The sequence below is a fragment of the Bombina bombina genome, chromosome 2 (genome assembly GCF_027579735.1).
Source record: "Bombina bombina isolate aBomBom1 chromosome 2, aBomBom1.pri, whole genome shotgun sequence".
NCBI classification, from domain to species: domain Eukaryota; kingdom Metazoa; phylum Chordata; class Amphibia; order Anura; family Bombinatoridae; genus Bombina; species Bombina bombina.
In genome coordinates, this window is record NC_069500.1 from 1,031,670,995 (window position 1) to 1,031,690,631 (window position 19,637).

Consider the following 19,637-nt stretch of genomic DNA (forward strand, 5'->3'; position numbering starts at 1 on the left):
ACGCAACATGCGTCATCACAGGCGCAACCTTGTGCAAGGAAACCTGGCGTCAACTAAGATCTGAAAAGGGAGGTAGGAGATGAATCCCTACGACCGATAACAGAAAACCTTTGAAAAGATTTCCCGCAAGGAAAGCCATAAAATCAATAGGCGATACTCCCTTCATATCCCTCTGAAAAACACTGTACTCTGAGAGGAATTGGGCTTCAAAATGCTTAGAAGCGCTTATCATAGAAGAAATCATAGAAATCAAGCACAAACTTACTTCACCACCTCCATAGGAGGCAGTTTGTAAAACTGAATTGTGGGTGTGGTGAGGGATGTATTTATAGACATTTTGAGGTTTGGGAAACGTTGCCCCTCCTGGTAGGATTGTATACCTCATACATCACTAGCTCATGGACTCTTGCCAATTACATGAAAGAAAGTGCCCAAAAGTGCTAAACAACTGCTAATATAAGGTAAATGGTGTACAAATATATGTCCACAGACTATGTGAAGCATGTGTACATGTTCCTATGGGTATTAAAGTGCAAAGTACTTACCTATCAGCACCTTTGTCCACTGTGATTACCTCAGATGCAGCAACTTGCTTCCAGTAGATGATCTCATCCTAGCCAATGCAAGCACAATGCCAATGATCTAAATCAGTAATAGATTTCACCTTGGGAGGGCTGTGCACCCACAAGGAGCAGATCACTTTAGAACAGGGAATTGGTGGACAAGTCCACATTTCACTTGGGAGGCCTGTGACATTTCTCAATGAGAAAAGAACTTTCACTGCCTGGCTGATTATTCCTTGTTTTTTCCTCTGAATGACCAGCTACTTCAAGGATGAACTGAGTCTCAGATCGGATAGAGGACCCCACTCAACGACGAGTAGATCCACATTTCTTTTTCACCTCACTCCTCATCAAGGAGCAAGTCTTTTGCCTCCTCCTAATGGTCAAGAGGGGAGTTCCCACAAGTGATGGACTTGTGGACTCTCACTATCTGATGAAGTACATTTTGAGTTAAATGTCTCTTTAAATGTTCCCTTTTTAGCAGATTTTTTTTTAAAAAGTGAAAAGTATACACTTGAAAATTGAAAAGAAATGAGATATGAGATGAAAAGCAAATATATTTATTATGCACTTTCATATACATAGGAATCTTTTGCTGGAATATAATACAAGGAATAAAATAAAAAATTACAATGTTTAATTAAATTTACATTGTTTATTTACAATCAAAAACTGCAAAAAAAGGTTAAATGAAATATTTTCATTGAGGATGCCATTTTGAGCAAAATACATTTGCATAGCAGAGTAAATGTTTGAGAAATAACATATTCACAATACAAACAAACTTAAATACTGTAATGAGCAGAATAATACCAAATAGTTGAGCAAATCCCTACCATGCATTTGAGTTTAAATGATCAGAGAGCTTTTAGTTATCCACTTCTTCCTATTGAGACATTGTGCATGGTATTGCAGCTGATTAGGCTAACTAGTGGTTTTGTCAAGAAAACAAGTTCATATTTTGGGAATATTTAAAATAAAATGATAAAGTTAAACAGTATTTTAAGAGGTGCATTATAATGCTATAAGTATGCAGAGGAGTTGATGGCAGAGATTAGATGCCTGTATATATTATACTTTACTTTTTTCCTATGTGATAATCATAAAAGGAACAAAGTTCCCTTGTAAAAATGGGTATGTTTGTCCGAAAAGGGGCAAAGGTGTGTTTTGCCAAATACAAAATAAATAAATACTCAAAATTAATCAGTAGAAAATGGCAGCTTTTAGAGCTTTTTTTTTTTTACACAACACAAAGCATGTACATTAGAGAAACATGACTAAGCAGTATAAAATAGTCTCTAACTAGCCAATTGCATTCTTAAGGCTATTAAGAACTTGTTATTGTTATTAATTATACATCCCACAGGGACAAAAAAAAAAAAAAAAAAATCAAATCTCTGATAACTTACTCCCTCAGCAGAGGCCAAATCATGACTACTCTAGTGCTTTAAATGGAAATAAATATATGGCACTAACGTCTCTTAATTCTTTAAAAAAAAAATATATATAACCACAGTCATTTTAGGTTGTACACTTGTACATGTTCACTTTTGACACAACAGGTAAACTACATACTTACTCTTCCTCAAACTGGACAAAGACAATTTAACAGGTCACAAAATATATTTAAATAAGCATTGAGAACGTTTACACCAGCTATATGTAACACTGAACACTTCAGTGGTAGATAAATATGCTAATTAGAAAAGTGAGCATAATACATTCAACTCCACTGCAAAAAAATAAAAAAGAAATAGTCTAACTCAGTTTGCGTCCTGGGCTTGAAAAACTATGGCACGTGAGCCATCAGGAATTTATTTTAAGTAAATACTGCAGGAAAATAAGTTGAAGGCTTCTCATTCTTATATCTGCTGCAAATAAAATAACATAATAAGATAAAAATAATAAAAGTAACGGACAAACTTTTGGAACACTGCAGAACAATTTAACAAAACTGCAAAACATATTGAATAATGCAATTTGAAAACACATTTAGCTGCAAGTGTTTCACAAATTGAGAAAATAACTACCAGCGTTACAATATTACAATGAAATATGAATCTTAAAACATAAAGGCTTATTATTTTTTGTGGGGTAACTTTATCCTGCAGTAAGTAACAAAGTGCTTTTTCTGTGCACAATCCATCGTAAGAGGGAAGCCAACATCTATAAACCGGTTACTTCAGTATGAAACTAAAGTGTTAACATACATATGAGCACTTTGGTATAATCTAGGTGCACATTTATCAATTATTTCCCAGAAAAACCTTTGTGATTTATTGTAAATACGCCATTTTCCTTTATTTATAGGGTTTATCGACTCACTGGAGACTGTATGGCTGCTTATGTAAATTAGCACTTTTGCGCATGTTTCACCATCTTTTCTAGATTTGAAACACTACTTGAAAGTGCATAATGGTGTACTAAACACTTCAGCATTATGATGGAGTTAGAAAGTTTTGGGCGGTCAAACCCTTTAAGCACAATTATTTAACATAAAGGAGCCTACAACAAGGCATTTTAAAGCAATTGTCAAGTAGATTTTTACTTTAGAAGTCACAGTCTACACCAGTTTCCTTTGAAGGCCTAAATTATAGATGTGGAGATCCCGGATGAAGTTCTCCCGGCAATTTAAATTCTTTGCTTGTGCTTCATATATCTGTGAAAATTAAAATCACATACATTGTTATTTCTGTATCAACTTTACTGTATACTAAAACTACATATTTAAAATTAAACCTTACACAGTAGTAGATAAAACATAATTTATGTAAGAATTTACCTGATAAACTAATTTCTTTCATATTGGCCATGAGCTAGTGACGTATGGGATATACATTCCTACCAGGAGGGGCAAAGTTTCCCAAACCTCAAAATGCCTATAAATACACACCACACCACACCACACCCACAATTCAGTTTAACGAATAGCCAAGAAGTGGGGTGATAAGAAAGGAGCGAAAGCATCAACAAGGAATTGGAATAATTGTGCTTTATACAAAAAAATCATAACCACCATAAAAAGGGTGGGTCTCATGGACTCTTGCCAATATGAAAGAAATGAATTTATCAGGTAAGTTCTAACATAAATTATGTTTTCTTTCATGTAATTGGCAAGAGTCCATGAGCTAGTGACGTATGGGATAGCAGATACCCAAGATGTGGAACTCCACGCAAGAGTCACTAGAGAGGGAGGGATAAAAATAAAAACAGCCAATTCTGCTGAAAAATAAATCCTCAACCCAAATCAAAAGTTTTAATCTTTATAATCAAAAAAACTGAAATTATAAGCAGAAGAATCAAGCTGAAACAGCTGCCTGAAGTACTTTTTCTACCAAAAACTGCTTCTGAAGAAGAGAAAACATCAAAAAGGTAGAATTTAGTAAAAGTATGCAAAGAAGACCAAGATTCTGCTTTGCAAATCTGATCAACAGAAGCTTCATTCTTAAAAGCCCAGGAAGTGGAAACTGACCTAGTAGAATGAGCCATAATCCTCTGAGGCGGGGATTTACCCGACTCCAAATAAGCATGATGAATCAAAAGCTTTAACCAAGATGCCAAAGAAATGGCAGAAGCCTTCTAACCTTTCCTAGAACCAGAAAAGATAAATAAACTAGAAGTCTTTCTGAAATCTTTAGTAGCTTCAACATAATATTTCAAAGCTCTTACCACATCCAAAGAATGTATAGATCTCTCCAGAGAATTCTTAGGATTAGGACACAACGAAGGGACAACAATTTCTCTACTAATGTTGTTGGAATTCACAACTTGAGGTAAAAATTTAAATGAAGTCCTCAAAACCGCCTTATGCTGATGAAAAATCAGAAAAGGAGACTCACAAGAAAGAGCAGATAATTCAGAAACTCTTCTAGGAGAAGAGATAGCCAAAAGGAACAATACTTTCCAAGAAAGTAATTTAAAGGGACATTCCAGTCAAAATTTAAATGCACATAGATTAATCACATCTTTGAACAGAAACATATTTGCAATACACATGTATTGCAAAAATGCTTCTAGTAAAAGTTATCACTATTTTAGTTTTAACATTTTTCTCTGCACGTGCATGTGAAGCATAGCTAGATATTGTCACTGCACCCACATTTTAAGTAATGTAGCTGCTCAGATGATCACTGGGGCTTGTATTATGTCAGCAATTTACAAATTGAGACATTACAAGATGGTACAAGCACCTTAGGCTCTCTGAGCAAGTGCTGTGTTTAAAATGCTGGTGCACGGTGCATACTTAAATACACTTTTGAAACAGCTATAGCTTTTATTAGAAGCATTTTTGCAAATGCATGTATATTACAAAATTGTTTCTGTTCAATACCGAAATGCACCCATGTGGTTTTCAATTTTGGCTGGAATATCCCTTTAATGTCCAGAGAATGCATAGGCTCAAAAGGAGGAGCCTGTAAAGCCTTCAAAACCAAATTAAGACTCCAAGGAGGAAATATTGACTTAATGACAGGCTTGATACGAACCAAAGTATGTACAAAACAATAAATATCAGGAAGATTAGCAATTTTTCTGTGGAACAGAACAAAAAGAGCAGAGATTTGTCCTTTCAAGGAACTTGCAGACAAACCCTTATTTAAACCATCCTGAAGAAACTGTAAAATTCTAGGAATTCTAAAAGAATGCCAAGAGAATTTATGAGAAGAACACCATGAAATGTAAGTCTTCCAAACTCGGTAATAAATCTTTTTAGACACAGATTTATGAGCCTGCAACATAGTATTAATCACTGAGTCAGAGAAACCTCTATGACTAAGCGTTCAATCTCCATATCTTCAAATTTAATGATTTGAGATCCTGATGGAAAAATGTGCCTTGAGATAGAAGGTCTGGCCTTAACGGAAGTGGCCAAGGTTGGCAACTGGACATCCGAACAAGATCTGCATACCAAAACCTGTGTGGCCATGCTGGAGCCACCAGCAGTACAAACAAACGCTCCATTATGATTTTGGAAATCACTCTTGGAAGAAGAACTAGAGGGGGAAAGATATAAGCAGGTTGATAACTCCAAGGAAGTGTCAACTCATCCACTGCTTCCGCCTGAGGATCCCTGGACCTGGTCAGATACCTGGGAAGTTTCCTGTTTAGAAGAGAAGCCATCAGATCTATTTCTGGAAGCCCCCACATCTGAACAATCTGAAATAACACATCTGGGTGAAGAGACCACTCTCCCGGATGTAAAATCTGGCGACTGAGATAATCCGCTTCCCAATTGTCTATACCTGGTATATGGACTGCAGAAATTAGACAGGAGCTGGATTCCACCCATACAAGTATCCAAGATACTTCTTTCATAGCTTGAGGACTGTGAGTCCCACCTTGATGATTGACATACGCCACGGTTGTGACATTGTCTGTCTGAAAACAAATAAACGGTTATCTCTTCAGAAGAGGCCAAAACTGAAGAGCTCTGAGAATCGCACGGAGTTCCAAAATATTGATTGGTAATATCGCCTCTTGAGATTTCCAAACCCCCTGCCCTGTCAGAGATCCCCAGACAGCTCCCCAACCTGAAAGACTCACATCTGTTGTGATCACAGTCCAGGCAGGACGAACAAAAGAGGCCCCTTGAACTAAACGATGGTGATCTAACCACCAAGTCAGAGATAGTCGAACATTGGGATTTAAGGATATTAATTGTGATATCTTTGTATAATCCCTGCACCATTGGCTCAGCATACAAAGCTGAAGAGGTCTCATGTGAAAACGAGCAAAGGGGATTGCGTCCGATGCTGCAGTCATGAGACCTAAAACCTCCATGCACATAGCTACTGAAGGGAATGATTGAAACAGAAGGTTCCGACAAGCTGAAACCAATTTCAGACGTATTTTGTCTGTTACAGACAAAGTCATGGATACTGAATCTATTTGGAATCCTAAAAAGGTTACCCTTGTCTGAGGAATCAAGGAACTTTTTGGTAAAGTGATCCTCCAACCATGTCTTTGAAGAAACAACACTAGTTGATTCGTGTGAGATTCTGCAGAATGTAAAAGACTGAGCAAGTACCAAGATATCATCCAAATAAGGAAACACTGCAATATCCCGCTCTCCGATGACAGAGAGTAGGGCACCGAGAACCTTTGATAAGATCCTTTGAGCTGTTGCTAGGCCAAAAGGAAGAGCAGCAAATTGGTAATGCTTGTCTAGAAAAGAGAATCTCAGGAACTGATAATGATCTGGATGATTCGGAATATGAAGATATGCATCCTGTAAGTCTATTGTGGACATATAATGCCCTTGCTGAACAAAAGGCAGAATAGTCACCATCTTGAATGTTGGTATTCTTACATAACGATTCAAAATTTTTAGATCCAGAACTGGTCTGAAAGAATTCTCCTTCTTTGGAACAATTAACAGATTTGAATAAAACCCCAGACCCCGTTCCTGAAAAGGAACTGGCACAATTACCCCAGATAACTCCAGGTCTGAAACACACTTCAAGAAAGCCTGAGCCTTTACTGGGATCACTGGAATGCGTGAGAGAAAGAAACTTCTCACAGGCGGTCTTACTTTGAAACCTATTCTGTACCCTTGAGAAACAATGTTCTGAATCCAATGATTTTGGATTGCATTGATACAAACATCCTTGTAAAATCTTAGTCTGCCCCCTATCAGCTGCGCTGGAATGAGGGCCGCACCTTCATGCAGACTTAGGGGCCGATTTTGATTTTTTTAATGGCTTGGATTTATTCCAGACTGGAGAAGGCTTCCCTTAGGGGAAGAGCCAGGTTTCTGTTCCTTATTTTGACGAAAGGAACGAAAATGGTTAGCAGCCCTAAATTTACCCTTAGATTTTTTATCCTGAGGCAAAAAAGCTCCCTTCCCCCGAGTGACAGTTGAAATAATAGAATCCAACTGAGAACCAAATAATTTATTACCTTGGAAAGAGAGAGATAGCAACGTTGATTTAGTAGTCATATCAGCATTCCAAGATTTAAGCCATAAAGCTCTTCTAGCTAAAATAGCTAAATACATATCTGACATCAATTCTAATGATATCAAAAATGGCATCACAAAAGAAATTATTAGCATGTTGAATTAGCTTAACAATGTTATACACATTATAATCTGGTACTTGTGCTAAAGTTTCCAACCAAAAAGTTGAAGCAGCAGCAACATCAGCCAAAGAAATAGCAGGCCTAAGAAGATGATCTGAACATAAATAAGCCTTCCTTAGATAAGATTCAAGTTTCCTATCTAAAGGATCTTTAAAAGAAGTACTATCTGCCGTAGCAATAGTAGTATGTTTAGCAAGAGTAGAGATGGCCCCATCAACTTTGGGGATCTTTTCCCAAAACTCCAATCTATAAGTCGGCAAAGGATACAGTTTCTTAAACCTTGAAGAAGGAGTAAAAGTACCACCCAGTCTATTCCATTCCCTAGAAATTACATCTGAAATAGCATCAGGAACTGGAAAAACCTCTGGAATAACTACATGAGGTTTAAAAACCGAATTTAAACGTTTACTGGTTTTAATATCAAGAGGACTAGTCTCCTCCATATCTAATGCAATCAACACCTCTTTTAATAAGGAACGAATATACTCCATTTTAAAGGAGTATGAAGATTTGTCAGTGTCAATATCTGAGGCAGAATCTTCTGAACCAGATAGATCCTCATCAGAGATAGATAAATCAGAATGCTGTCAGTCATTTAAAAATTCATCAAATTTATGAGAAGTTTTAAAAGCCTTTTTACGTTTATTAGATGGTGGTATGACAGACAAAGCCTTCTGAATGGAATTAGAAACAAATTCTCTCACATTAACAGGAATATCCTGAGCATTAGATGTTGAAGGAACAACAGGTAATGGATTACTACTAATAGAAATATTTTCTGCATTTGAAAGTTTATCATGACAACTAACACAAACTACAGCCGGAGGAACAGTTACCACAAGTTTACAACAAATGCACTTAGCTTTGGTAGAACCGACATCAGGCAGAAGGATTCCAGTAGTAGATTCTGAGACAGGGTCAGATTGATACATCTTGCAATATGTAATAGAAAAAATAACATATAAAGCAAAATTATCAATTTCCTATGTGACAGTTTCAGGAATGGGAAAAAAATGCAAACAAAATAAGCTTCTGGAAACCAGAAGCAAAATGAAATAAGGACTTAAATAATGTCAAAAATCTGGCGCCAAGTATGACGCCCACAACTGACAAACACGAGCACCATAGATGATGCAACTACGTGAAAACTCTCCGCGCCAACTAAGACGCCGGAAATGACGAAATTACGTCAACAAACTTAATTCTCGCGCCAAAAAAGTCTTGCGCCAAGAATAACGCAAAAAAATATAGCATTTTGCGCTCCCGCAAGCCTAACAGCCCGCAATTTAGAAAAGAGAGTCAATTAGAAAATTTTCAGGTAAAATTTTTTTATTTTTTAATATGCATTTCCCAAAATGAAACTGACAGTCTGAAAGAAGGAAATATACTGATTAACCTGAATCATGGCAAATATAAGTACAAACATATATTTAGAACTTTACATATAAAGTGCCAAACCATAGCTGAGAGTGTCTTAAATAAAAGAAAACATACTTACCAAAAGACACTCATCTACATAAAGTAGATAGCCAAACCAGTACTGAAACGAGAATCAGTAGAGGTAATGGTATATAAGATTATATCGTCGATCTGAAAAGGGAGGTAGGAGATGAATCTCTACGACCGATAACAGAGAACCTATAAAATAGATCCCCGTTAGGATGACCATTGTATTCAATAGGTAATACTCCCTTCACATCCCTTTGTCATTCACTGCACTCTGAAAGGAACCGGGCTTCAGCATGCTGAGAAGCGCATATTAACGTAGAAATCTAGCAAAAACTTACTTCACCACCTCCATAGGAGGCAAAGTTTGTAAAAATGAAGTGTGGATGTGGTGGTGGTGTATTTATAGGCATTTTGAGGTTTGGCAAACTTATATCCTATCCTAACCTATATCCCATACGTCACTAGCTCATGGACTCTTGCCAATTAAATAAAGCTAAAATTAACCATGTAAGCTACCCGATTAACCCCTTCACTGCCAGGAATTATAGAAGTGTGGTGCACAGCTGCAATTACCAGCATTCTAACTACTATAAACCAATGCAAAGCCATGTATGTCTGCTATTTCTGAACAAAGAGGATCCCAGAGAAGCTTTTACAATCATTTGTGTCATGGTTTTTCATTTGATTGCATTTGGCGGTGAAATGGCGACATTAAATATACCAAAATCGGACTAGAACACCACCTTGGGATGTCTACTTAAAAAATTATATATAAAATAACTCATTGTGTAGTTCATTACCAAATCTAGACAGGCCAGAAGACCTATTTTTCCCACAGAAAGCCTCTGGAATACACGGTTTCCAATGCAGCAAGGGATTCTGGGTAAGATATGCAAATTAGGTTCACAATGACACACCTTTTTACTTCAAGTCTGCTTTTCAGCAGATTCCCTTAAAGGACCAGTCAACACAGTAGATTTGCATAATCAACAAGTGCAAGATAACACAATGCAATAGCACTTAGTCTGAACTTCAAATGAGTAGTAGATTTTTTTTCTGACAATTTTAAAAGTTATGTCTTTTTCCACTCCCCCTGTACCATGTGACAGCCATCAGCCAATCACAAATGCATACACGTACCATGTGACAGCCATCAGCCATTCATAAATGCATACACACTTATTCTTGCATATGCTCAGTAGGAGTTAATGACTCAAAAAGTTTAAATATAAAAAGACAGTGCACATTTTGTTAATGGAAGTAAATTGGAAAGTTGTTTAAAATGTCATGCTCTATCTGAATCATGAAAGTTTAATTTTGATTGAGTGTCCCTTTAACGCCAAAGCATCGCTGTTCACACAGCTTCTAAGCTTAGCTAGGGATAATGCAGCGATTCATAACTATCCCAGGACAGAATGTTTTGTGGTTATTGCCACTCATCCGCTGGGAGAAAGTTTGAATCACTGCTGGGTGAAGTTGTTTCCGGGCAAAACACAACAACATTTTAAATTAGGGAGAGGTAAAAGGTGAGTTTAAAATCCTCCACTACGCACAAAATATAGAGAAAATAACTCATTGTGTAGTTCATTACCAAATCTAGACAGGCCAGAAGACCTATTTTTCCCTGCTAGAGGGCGTTAGTTCATGTGTTTTTTAGAAATAACATTGTGCTCATGCACGTGGAGTTATTTAAGAGTCAACACTAATTGCCTGAAATGCAAGTCTGTCAAAAGATCTGAGATAAGGAGGCAGTCTGTAGAAGGTTAGATACAAGGTGATTACAAGGGTAAAAAGTAAATTTTTATAACAGTGTTGGTTATGCAAAACTGGGGAATTGTAAATAAAAAGATTATCTATCTTTTTAAACAATAATATTTTAAGTGTTTACTATCCCTTTAATTCATGGTTTACTATGCAAAAGTTTTAAGTAGGTTTGAAAAAAAGTGTAAAATAAGAATGCTTTAAAAGAAATAATAATGATCTCTTACCTGATAAATTCCTTTCTTTCATGGTGATAAGAGTCCACGATACATTACTCCTGGGAATTACCTTTCCTGCCACTCTACATAAACTCTCCCACCTCTATAGTGATTAATCTGACGTACAGCTAAGCTGACAAGAGGTGAGAATGAAACAGAGCAAAATAAATAGAGGACATGGGGTTAAAGGATGTGCCAAAAATAATAATAAAAAAAAAACAATTTATGTAAGAACTTACCTGATAAATTCATTTCTTTCATATGGGCAAGAGTCCATGGGCTAGTGACATAGGCGATATACAATCCCACCAGGAGGGGCAAAGTTTCCCAAACCTCAAAATGCCTATAAATACACCCCTCAACACACACACAATTCAGTTTAACGGATAGCAAAGTAGTGGGGTGATAAAGAAAGGAGTAAAAAGCATCAAAAAAAGGAATTTGGAAATAATTGTGCTTTATACAAAAAATCATAACCACCATAAAGTCCATGAGCTAGTGACGTATGGGATAGTAATACCCAAGATGTGGAACTCCATAGAAGAGTCACTAGAGAGGGAGGGATAAAAATAAAAACAGCCATTTTCCGCTAAAAAAAAATGTATTCTCATAAATGAAAAGAAAAAACTTAAAGATAAGCAAAGGAATAAAACTGAAACAGCTGCCTGAAAAACGTTTCTACCAAAAACTGCTTCCGAAGAAGCAAATACATCAAAACAGTAGAATTTAATGTATGCAAACAAGACCAAGTTGCTGCTTTTGCAATCTGATCAACTGAAGCTTCATTCTTAAAAGCCCACAAAGTGGAGACTGATCTAGTAGAATGAGCTGTAATTCTGAGACAGGGCCTGACCAGACTCCAAATAAGCCTGATGAATCAAAAGCTTTAACCAAGATGCCAAGGAAATGGCAGAAGCTTCTGACCTTTCCTATAACCAGAAAAGACAACAAATAGACTAGAAGCAATCTTCCTGCAATCTTTAGTAGATTCAACATAATATTTCAAAGCTCTTACAACAACCAAAGAATGTAAGGATCTCTACAAAGAATTCTTAGGATTAGGACACAAAGAAGAAACAACAATTTCTCTATTAATGTTGTTAGAATTCACAACTTTAGGTAGAAATTTAAATGAAGTCTGCAAAACTGCCTTATCCTGATGGAAAAATCAGAAAAGGAGATTCAAGATTCCAAGAAAGTACAGGTAGCCCTCAGTTTACGCCGGGGTTAGGTTCCAGAAGGAATGGTTGTAAATTGAAACCGTTGTAAATTGAAACCCAGTTTATAATGTAAGTCAATGGGAAGTGAGGGAGTTGGGTTCCAGGCCCCACTCAAAATTGTCATAAGTAACACCTAATACATTATTTTTAAAGCTTTGAAATGAAGACTTTAAATGATAAACATCATTATAAACCTAAAAATTTACTGTAGGTTGTATCATCAAACTAAGTTTAAGAAACAAAAACATTTACTAAACCGCACCTAATGAAATTATCACACAAACACAGACTGTATCATCATCAATCTAAGTTTAATGAACAAAAACAAAATCACGCAAGAGACTGTACCATCATCAAACTAAGTTTAATGTAGAAAAACGTTTTTTTACTTGCATTTTTCTGCAGCTAAGGGAAGTGGCTGCTAGATCTTGTTCCTTTAAAAACGGATCCATTGCTCAGGTCTGGTTATACACTGATTAGCCTGCCTGTGTTTAATCACACAACAGACTGCATCATCATCAAACTAAGTTTAATTAACAAAAACATTTTTTACTTGCCTTTTTCTGCAAACAGTTCTCTGCATTGAGTCTGCAGCTAAGGGAAGTGGCTGCTAGATCTTGTTCCTTTGAAAGCTGATCCATTGATCATGTCTGGCTTGCTTTTCTTTGCATGTGTTTGCTGCAACACAAGCGGACAGCTCCACCTAATGGCTATTTTAATGTATGCATGTGCTAATGCTTTTAATAGCAGTCAATGCTTTTCAATAGCAAAAAAAGGGCGTTATTCTGAAACGGCGCAAATTGAACTGTCGTAAACCGAGGGCCACCTGTAGTTTAATGTCCAAAGAATGCATAGGCTCAAACGGAGGAGCCTGTAAAGTCTTGAAAACCAAATTAAGACTCCAAGGAGGAAAGATTGATTTAATGTCAGGCTTGATACGGACCAAAGCCTGTACAAAACAGTGAATATCAGGAAGCTTAGCAATTTTTCTGTGGAACAGAACAAAAAGAGCAGAGATTTGTCCTTTCAAGGAACTTGCAGACAAACCCTTATTTAAACCATCCTGAAGAAACTGTAAAATTCTAGAAATTCTAGAAGAATGCCAGGAGAATTTATGAGAAGAACACCATGAAATATAGGTCTTCCAAACTCGATAATAAATCTTCCTAGAAACAATTTTACGAACCTGTAACATAGTATTGATCACTGAGTCAGAGAAACCTCTATGACTAAGCACTAGGCGTTCAATTTCCATACCTTCAAATTTAATGATTCGAGATACTGATGGAAAAACGGATCTTGAGACAGAAGGTCTGGTCTTAAAAGGAAGTGGCCAAAGTTGGCAACTGGACATCCAAACAAGATCTGCATACCAAAACCTGCAAGGCCATGCTGGAGCTACTAGCAGCACAAACGATTGTTCCATGATGATCTTGGAGATCACTCTTGGAAGAACTAGAGGAGGAAAGATATAAGCAGGCTGGTAACAGCAAGAAACTGTTAACACATCCACTCCCTCCGCCTGAGGATCCCTGGACCTGGACAGGTACCTGGGAAGTTTCTTGTTTAGATGGGAAGCCATCAGATCTATTTCTGGAAGACCCCACATCTGAACAATCTGAGAAAACACATCTGGATGGAGCGACCACTCCCCCGGATGTAAAGTCTGACGGCTGAGATAATCCGTTTCCCAATTGTCTACACCTGGGATATGAACCGCAGAAATTAGACAGAAGCGGGATTCCGCCCAAGAAAGTATCCAAGATACTTCTTTCATAGCTTAGGGACTGTGAGTCCCACCCTAATGATTGACATATGCCACAGTTGTGATATTGTCTGTCTGAAAACAAATGAATGATTCTCTCTTCAACAGAGGCCAAACCTGAAGAGCCCTGGAAATAGTACAAGCTGGAGAGGTCTCATATGAAAACAAGCAAAGGGGATCGCGTCCGATGCTGCAGTCATGAGACCTAAAACTTCAATGCACATAGCTACTGAAGGGAATGATTGAGACTGAAGGTTCCAACAAGCTGAAACCAATTTTATTCGTCTCTTATCTGTTAGAGACAAAGTCATGGACACTGAATCTATCTGGAAACCTAAAAATGTGACCCTTGTCTGAGGAATCAATGAACTTTTTGGTAAATTGATCCTCCAATCATGTTTTTGAAGAAAAACTAGTTGATTCATGTGAGATTCTGCAGAATGTAAAGACTGAGCTAGTACCAAGATATCGTCCAAATAAGTTAACACTGCAATACCCTGTTCTCTGATTACAGAGAGTAGGGCACTGAGAACCTTCGAAAAGATTCTTGGAGCTGTCGCTAGGCCAAATGGAAGAGCGACAAATTGATAATGCTTGTCTAGAAAAAGAGAATCTCAGAAACTGAAAGTGGCCTGGATGAATCGGAATATGAAGATATGCATCCTGTAAGTCTATTGTGAACATATAATGCCCTTGCTGAACAAAAGGCAGAATAGTCCTTATAGTCACCATTTTGAAAGTTGGCACTCTTACAAAACGATTCAAAATGTTCAGATCCAGAACTGGCCTGAACTAATTTTCTTTCTTTGGGACAATGAATAGATTTAAATAAAATCCCAGATCCTGTTCCTGAAACGGAACTGGTATGATTACCCCTTAAAGCTCCACGTCTGAAACACACTTCAGAAAAGCCGGAGCCTTAACTTGGATTCGTTAAAAAATAATCTTCTCACAGAAGGTCTTACTCTGAATCCTATTCGGTACCCTTGAGAGAATACTCTGAATCCATTGATTTTGGACAGAATCTGCTCAAATGCTTTGGAAGAATCTTAATCTGCCTCCTACCAGCTGTGCTGGAATGAGGGCCACACCTTCATGCAGACTTGGGGGCTGGCTTTGGTTTCTTAAATGGCTTGATTTACTCCAACTTGAAGATTTCCAATTGGGACCAGATTCTTTGGGGGAAGGATTGGGTTTCTGTTCCTTATTTTGTCGAAAGGAACTAAAACGGTTAGAAGCTTTAGATTTACCCTTAGGTCTTTTATCCTGAGGCAAAAAAACTCCCTTCCCCCAGGAACAGTTGAAATAATCGAATCCAACTGAGAACCAAATAAATTATTACCTTGGAAAGAAAGAGATAGTAATCTAGACTTAGATACCATGTCAGAATTCCAATATTTGAGCCACAAAGCTCTTCTAGCTAAAATAGCTAAAGACATAGATTTAACATCAGTTTTGATATAAAAATAAATATGATTTAGCATGGTGAAGCAAGCGAACAATGCTAGACAAATCAGGATCCAATCCCTGTTGCACTAAACTTTCCAACCAAAAGGTCGATGCAGCTGCAACATTAGCCATAGAAATGGCAGGCCTGAGAAGATAGCCAGAATATAATTAAGCGTTCCTTAGATAAGATTCAAGTTTCCTATCTAAAGGGTCCTTAAAGGAAGTACTATCTTCCATAGGAATAGTAGTACGTTTGGCAAAAGTAGATAATAGCCCCATCCACTTTTGGGGATATTTTCCGAAAACTCCAATCTAACTGCTGGCAAAGGATACAATTTTTTTAAACCTTGAAGAAGGAATAAAAGAAGTACCAGGCCTATTACATTCCTTAGAAATCATATCAGAAATAGCATCAGGAACTGGAAAAACCTCTGGTGTAACCACAGGAGGTTTATAAACAGAATTTAAACGTTTACTAGTTTTAGTATCAAGAGGACTAGTTTCCTCAATATCCAACGTAATCAACCCCTTTTAACAAGGAACAAATATACTCAATTTTAAATAAATAAGTAGTTTTGTCAGTGTCAATATCTAAGGAAGTATCGTCTGAATCAGATAGATCCTCATCAGAGGAGGATAATTCAGTATGTTGTCGGTCATTTGAAATTTCATCAACTTTATGAGAAGTTTTAAAAGACCTTTTACGTTTATTAGAAGGCGGGATAGCAGACAAAGCCTTCTGAATCACATCAGCAATAAAATCTTTTATATTCAGGGATATCATGTACATTAGAATCGATGTTGAAGGAACAACAGGCATTGTACTATTACTGATGGATACAGTCTCTGCATGTAAAAGCTTATCATGACAACTATTACATACCACAGCTGGAGATATAATCTCCACAAATTTACAACAGATACACTTTGGTAGAACTGTTATCTGGCACCAGGGTTCCAACAGTCGTTTCTGAGACAGGATCAGATTGAGACATCTTGCAAATGTAAGAGAAAAAACACAACATAAAAAGCAAAATTATCAATTTCCTTATATGGCAGTTTCAGGAATGGGGAAAAAATGCAAACAGCATAGCCCTATGACATATAAAAAGGCAAGAGGCATATAGGAATGGGGTTTTAAATAATTAAATTATCATCCGGAAATGACACATTGCAGACACAACCTTGTGCAAGGAAACTCAGCGTCAACTAAGACGCTGGAAATTACGAATATGCGCCACCGGACGAACCTTCACGCCCAAAAAAATTTTGCGACAAAAATAAAGCAATAAACATCAGCATTTTGCGATCTCGCAAGCCTAATTTTGCCCGCAAAAATTTAATGAAAAAGCAGTCAATTTGAAAAAACAGAATTTATGCTTACCTGATAAATTACTTTCTCCAACGGTGTGTCCGGTCCACGGCGTCATCCTTACTTGTGGGATATTCTCCTCCCCAACAGGAAATGGCAAAGAGCCCAGCAAAGCTGGTCATATGATCCCTCCTAGGCTCCGCCTACCCCAGTCATTCGACCGACGTACAGGAGGAAATAGGCATAGGAGAAACCATATGATACCGTGGTGACTGTAGATAGAGAAAATAATTCATCAGACCTGATTAAAAAAACCAGGGCGGGCCGTGGACCGGACACACCGTTGGAGAAAGTAATTTATCAGGTAAGCATAAATTCTGTTTTCTCCAACATAGGTGTGTCCGGTCCACGGCGTCATCCTTACTTGTGGGAACCAATACCAAAGCTTTAGGACACGGATGAAGGGAGGGAGCAAATCAGGTCACCTAAATGGAAGGCACCACGGCTTGCAAATCCTTTCTCCCAAAAATAGCCTCTGAAGAAGCAAAAGTATCAAATTTGTAAAATTTGGCAAAAGTGTGCAGTGAAGACCAAGTCGCTGCCTTACATATCTGGTCAACAGAAGCCTCGTTCTTGAAGGCCCATGTGGAAGCCACAGCCCTAGTGGAGTGAGCTGTGATTCTTTCAGGAGGCTGCCGTCCGGCAGTCTCATAAGCCAAACGGATAATGCTTTTAAGCCAAAAGGAAAGAGAGGTAGAAGTCGCTTTTTGACCTCTCCTTTTACCAGAATAAACAACAAACAAAGAAGAAGTTTGTCTGAAATCTTTAGTGGCCTCTAAATAGAATTTTAGAGCACGGACTACGTCCAAATTGTGTAACAAACGTTCCTTCTTTGAAACTGGATCCGGGCACAAAGAAGGTACAACTATCTCCTGGTTAATATTCTTGTTGGAAACAACTTTCGGAAGAAAACCAGGCTTAGTACGCAAAACCACCTTATCTGCATGGAACACCAGATAGGGCGGAAAACACTGCAGAGCAGATAACTCTGAAACTCTTCTAGCAGAAGAAATTGCAACCAAAAACAAAACTTTCCAAGATAATAACTTAATATCTACGGAATGTAAGGGTTCAAACGGAACCCCTTGAAGAACTGAAAGAACTAGATCGAGACTCCAGGGAGGAGTCAAAGGTCTGTAAACAGGCTTGATTCTAACCAGAGCCTGAACAAACGCATGAACGTCTGGCACAGCTGCCAGCCTTTTGTGAAGTAAAACAGATAACGCAGAAATCTGTCCCTTCAGAGAACTTGCAGATAATCCCTTCTCCAAACCCTCTTGTAGAAAGGATAAAATCCTAGGAATTTTTATCTTGTTCCATGGGAATCCTTTAGATTCACACCAATAGATATATTTTTTCCATATCTTATGGTAAATCTTTCTAGTTACAGGCTTTCTAGCCTGAATAAGAGTATCTATTACAGAATCTGAAAACCCACGCTTTGATAAAATCAAGCGTTCAATCTCCAAGCAGTCAGTTGGAGAGAAACCAGATTCGGATGTTCGAATGAACCTTGAACAAGAAGGTCCTGTCTCAAAGGTAGCTTCCATGGTGGAGCCGATGACATATTCACCAGGTCTGCATACCAAGTCCTGCGTGGCCACGCAGGAGCTATCAAGATCACCGAAGCCCTCTCCTGGTTGATCCTGGCTACCAGCCTGGGAATGAGAGGAAACGGTGGGAAAACATAAGCTAGGTTGAAGGTCCAAGGTGCTACTAGTGCATCTACTAGAGTCGCCTTGGGATCCCTGGATCTGGACCCGTAACAAGGAACCTTGAAATTCTGGCGAGACGCCATCAGATCCATGTCTAGAATGCCCCATAATTGAGTTATTTGGGCAAAGATTTCCGGGTGGAGTTCCCACTCCCCCGGATGGAATGTCTGACGACTCAGAAAATCCGCTTCCCAATTTTCCACTCCTGGGATGTGGATTGCAGACAAGTGGCAGGAGTGATCCTCCGTCCATTGAATTATCTTGGTCACTTCCTCCATCGCCAGGGAACTCCTTGTTCCCCCCTGATGGTTGATATAAGCAACTGTCGTCATGTTGTCTGATTGAAACCTTATGAATTTGGCCTTTGCTAGATGAGGCCAAGCTTTGAGAGCATTGAATATCGCTCTCAGTTCTAGAATGTTTATCGGGAGAAGAGATTCTTCCTGAGAACATAGACCCTGAGCTTTAAGGGGTTCCCAGACCGCGCCCCAGCCCACCAGACTGGCGTCGGTCGTGACAATGACCCACTCTGGTCTGCGGAAGCTCATTCCCTGTGACAGATTGTCCAGGATTAGCCACCAACGGAGTGAATCTCTGGTCCTTTGATCTACTTGAATCGTCGGAGACAAGTCTGTATAATCCCCATTCCACTGTCTGAGCATGCACAGTTGTAATGGTCTAAGATGAATTCGTGCAAAAGGAACTATGTCCATTGCTGCAACCATCAATCCTATTACTTCCATGCACTGTGCTATGGAAGGACGAAGAACAGAATGAAGAACTTGACAAGAGCTTAGAAGTTTTGATTTTCTGACCTCTGTCAGAAAAATTCTCATTTCTAAGGAGTCTATTATTGTTCCCAAGAAGGGAACTCTTGTTGACGGGGAAAGAGAACTTTTTTCTATGTTTACTTTCCATCCGTGAGATCTGAGAAAGGCTAGGACGATGTCCGTATGAGCCTTTGCCTTTGACAGAGACGACGCTTGAATCAGGATGTCGTCCAAGTACGGTACTACTGCAATGCCCCTTGGTCTTAGAACCGCCAGAA

The 19,637-nt window shown here is 38.2% G+C and overlaps 1 protein-coding gene across 2 annotated transcripts in view; it reads right to left on the reverse strand.

Annotated features, from left to right (window-relative positions):
• Nucleotides 1–1,107: 1,107 nt before the first annotated feature.
• Nucleotides 1,108–19,637, reverse strand: part of ANKRD50 (ankyrin repeat domain containing 50) — a 242,600-nt gene continuing 224,070 nt past the window's right edge. The window contains exons 5-6 of one of the 2 annotated variants that reach the window (XR_008400711.1): nt 9,890–9,968; nt 1,108–3,222 (exon numbers count right to left, since the gene is read on the reverse strand). The gene's annotated coding sequence lies outside the window, so the exon portion shown is untranslated. The remainder of the gene's footprint in view (nt 3,223–9,889; nt 9,969–19,637) is intronic. The other variant, XM_053703632.1, reaches the window with a different exon arrangement.